Below are 4,402 nucleotides of genomic sequence, written 5' to 3' on the forward strand. Positions count from 1 at the left end.
TAAAAGCTTATGAAGCTCGACTTAAAAAAAACCAGGCCCAGGAGCAAAGGTGGATGACATATCCATATGCAGAAATAGAAAAACAAAGGTTGGATATGTGTAAAAAGATGATCGAGACAGCTCAATCATTGATGGAAGACCCGTTGGGAAAACCGGCAAATTGCCATGATGTGCCAGTTCCAACCCCTATCCAACCAACATTAGAGAAACATGAGGAAACAAAGGAAAGACTCACTAATGAATATGAGTCCAGAGGAGAGCCTATCATAGTGCCCAATACCACCGAAGGGGCAAGTGACGGGGTCCGTCCTAGAATATCGGCAGAGATGGGAAAGGGCGGTAATGGTCTAGATGATCTGTGGAAGCAAATCAGAGAGGCCAACGAGGCTAATAGGATGAATGACCACATGAATAGCACGAGAAAAGAATAGAATGTGATTCTACCTCCTATTGAAGAATTTGAGGCAAGATCACAAATAAACTTTGAGGTACATTCACAAGTAGGAGACCAAGGATCTATTAGTTCGGGGCACAGCCAACCAAACTCTTTGAGAACTTTACCCTCTTACCTAGGAGAATATGAAGCTAAGTCGGAAGTGAGAGCAATTCCATCTCAAAGATTTTCTTCTAACAGGGTGATGGACTCACAAGGATTGATTGAGCTGTTAGCCACCCCGGTGGCATGCACAATCACGTTAGCAGAACTCCTAAGGCTAAGGCCAAACATGTGGACCACAGTAGGAAAATTCCTAGAAACATTTGGAGTAAAAGACCCCACCTTGAAACTACAAGAAGGAATCAGGGAGTTGGACAGGCCTAATCTAAACACTAGGCCGGTACCATTGAATAAGGTTGGAGAATATTGTGAGGGAGAAGACGGAAACACAACGCTACCTGTAGAATTCCAAGGAGTGGTTTCCAAAGCTATTCTTGACAGTGGAGCGGGAGTTGCTATCGCCACAAAGGAAATCTGGAAAAAATGGGGAAAACCAGCTCTGAGGGCTACCCGAATGAAGCTGCAGTTGGCAGATGGTTTCATGGAGAAGCCTCTCGGACTCTTGGAAAAAGTAATTGTCACTTCGTGCGGGATCGAGTATGAGCATACATTGGCAATAGTCGATTTCGACAAAAAGAACAATTATGAGATAATCTTGGGACGACCATTCATGCGACGACTGAAGATGGTCCAAGATTGGGGTTATGACCACATATACCTCAGACATGGTGAGACGACAACTAAAATACACTTGAAAGACCATAGTTACAAGGATGTAAACCAAACACCTATGGAAGAGTTTGATTCGGCTACAATAGTAGAATCAGAACTACCAGCATGGTTGGGGCCACCAAAAGAGCTATGGATGTGCTGAGCTTCACATTGTGGAAGCTTAAGAAAAGAGGATTGCATCTTAGAAAGAGCAATTGAAGACAAAGAGTATATTCCGGAGCCATTCCCTGAAGATGCCTTGGAGCCTCTAGAATGGGAACACATACTGGCAACGTTAGATGTATGTACCATTACCGACAGTCCAACAACAAAATTTTGCGATAAGGATGGTTACGACGTGCTACCCTATTACATGGTATGCGTGATGCCAGAAAAAGAGACGGTAGCACCTCCAGAACAAGAAGAGTTTTACAACTCTTTTGAGCAAGTGGAAGTAAATGATGAGGCAGATAATGAGTGTTCGGACACCTTCAGTGAGCGTGGGAATGAAGCAGAGAATATCAAGTTTTATGATTTTGCTAATCAACACCCTGGACGCCAAGAACGCTATAGGAAGAAAAGAGCCGAAAATAAAGCGAGAGAGAACCTGATGCCCAGGATAAAAGGAAAAACTCACTATTTGATGCTTGTAAAAGCAGAGGATTGTATGAAAGATCAAATATCAGGAAAATTCTCAAAAAATCGAAAAGAACGAACGCGAGAACAAGCAAAACGGGAAAGAAAAGCTCGGGCTCAAACAAAATCACAAAAATCTGAAAAAACAAAAAAAGAACCAACAAAATACCAAGAGTGGACCAAACTAGAGCGTAAACAGAAATACCAAGAACTGAAACGGTCTTTGAGGGAGATCTTGACCACTGAAGAGGATAGTGATGGTAAAGGGGAGTTAGAAAAGGGCAACATGAACGTACCACCTCACTATAGGAAATTTACTATCCAAGAAAGAAAAATCATCTTGACACCACCAATCCGGGAGAGAACCAACCAAGAATCTTACGACGGGCCTGAAAATGCAAAAAGAATAGACCTCACAGAACCAGGTGAAAAGCCTCAGCCGGTCTATATAGCTAATGATTTAGAGCCTGAGGAGGAAGCACAGCTAACACAACTTCTCACGAAATATAAAGATGTGTTTGCTTGGTCCTATAAAGACCTTAAAGGAGTTGATCCATTAATATGCCAACATACAATTCCTTTAAAATTGGATGCAAAACCTAGCAAACAACGTCCTTATACATATAATGACACATTTGCCAAACGAATCAAAGAAGAGATTGATAAGCTGATGGACGCAGAGTTCATCTATGAAATTGAACATACAGACTGGGTTTCACCCATTGTGGTTGTTCCTAAAAAGAATGGAAAACTGCGAGTGTGCGTAAACCTCAAAAAGGTGAATGCGGGAACCGTAAGGGATAATTATCCCTTGCCAATTACAGAACATGTCCTTGAGCGAGTGGCCGGGAAACGGGCTTATTCCTTTCTGGATGGGCTTTCAGGATACAACCAATTGGCAATAGCAAGGGAGGATCAACACAAAACAACTTTTGCCACAGAATGGGGGATTTATGCATATCGAGTTATGCCATTTGGCTTAACAAATGCACCAGCCACTTTCCAGAGGTTACTGACTCACGCTTTCAAGGAATACCTAAGAATATTCTTAGAAATTTACATGGATGACCTGTGTGTACACTCTCTTCTGCGAGAGGAACATATCAACCATTTGCAAAAGGTCTTTGAAAAGTGCAGAACATATCGAATATGTCTAAACCCGGAAAAGTGTGTATTTATGGTTAAGCAAGGATGAATCTTAGGACACATTGTCTCAAGAAACGGCATAACCATAGACCTGGACAAAGTCAAAGTCATTGTAGACCTACCCAGGCCTACTAATGCAAAACAAGTGCAATCCTTCATGGGGCACTGTGGATATTATCGAAGATTCATATACATGTATGCGGTTATCGCACAACCTTTGTATCGTTTGCTAGTCAATTTCGAATGGACCAATGAGTGTGAGACTTCATTCTAAAGGCTGAAAGAAAACCTTATATCCGCACCTGTGCTAAAGGCACCAGATTGGGACAAGATATTCCATGTGCACATTGATGCTTCGGCATATGCCATTGGTAGCATTCTAGCTCAACTTGGAGACGGAACAATGGATTTTCCAGTTTGCTATGCGAGCCGACAGTTAAACAGTGCAAAAAAGAACTACACAACCACCAAAAGGGAAGGGTTAGGAATGATTTATGCTGTGAAGAAATTTCGGCATTATTTGCTTGCAAACAAATTTGTGTTCTTCACGGATCATCAAGCTCTTTTATACCTAGTAAATAAACCTTGCAATACAAGGAGAATCGTACACTGGTTTATTATATTGCTAGAATTTGACTTCACAGTGGTGGTCAAAAAGGGGAAAACTCATCTGCGAGCTGATCATCTTTCAAGAATACACAACGGGGAAGCTCCTCAAGGGGTAGATGATGACATACCAGATGCTTATCTTTTCAACATCGAAATGGTACCCAAATGGTCTCAGGAAATAGTTAGCATTCTCTCCTTTGGAAGTGAGTTTGATAATACAGGATGTAGATCCAAACAGTGAACAATTCTACAAACAAAAAACTTCCAGTTGTTAGCAGGAAGGCTGTATCATCTTGAATCTGACCTAATCCTACGATTATGTATAAATCCGGAAGAATGCAAGTGCTACCTCGAAGAGGCTCATGTCCAGGGTTGTGCATTTCATTGTTCAACAATGAAAACACACCAAAGACTGAAACAATTAGGGGTTTATTGGCCAACTATGTATGCGGATACACATTCTTACGTTACCAATTGTACAGTATGTAGTGCCAAGCGACCAGTGGATCACGCAACTTTGTTTCGGGTGAACATAGCACCTGCATGGATTCAATATATCATTGACTTCCTAACCACCAGAACGTTCCCTGAGAATACTACAAGAGCACGGGAGCAAGCTATAGAGCTAGAAGCTCGTGACTTTCAATTAATTGGAAATCAACTCTATAAACGGGGAAAGGACAACCAACTTCGAATCTGCGCAAGTGAAAGCAAATACCTGCTGATTCTAGAACATGCACATAGCGGAGTAAGTGGAGGCCATTTTTCGGGCGATAAGACGGCGAAAATTGTCTTAACTGCAGG

This window comes from Adiantum capillus-veneris, chromosome 29, assembly GCF_014529385.1.
Source record: "Adiantum capillus-veneris isolate H3 chromosome 29, ASM1452938v2, whole genome shotgun sequence".
In the NCBI taxonomy this organism is placed as follows: Eukaryota; Viridiplantae; Streptophyta; class Polypodiopsida; order Polypodiales; family Pteridaceae; genus Adiantum; species Adiantum capillus-veneris.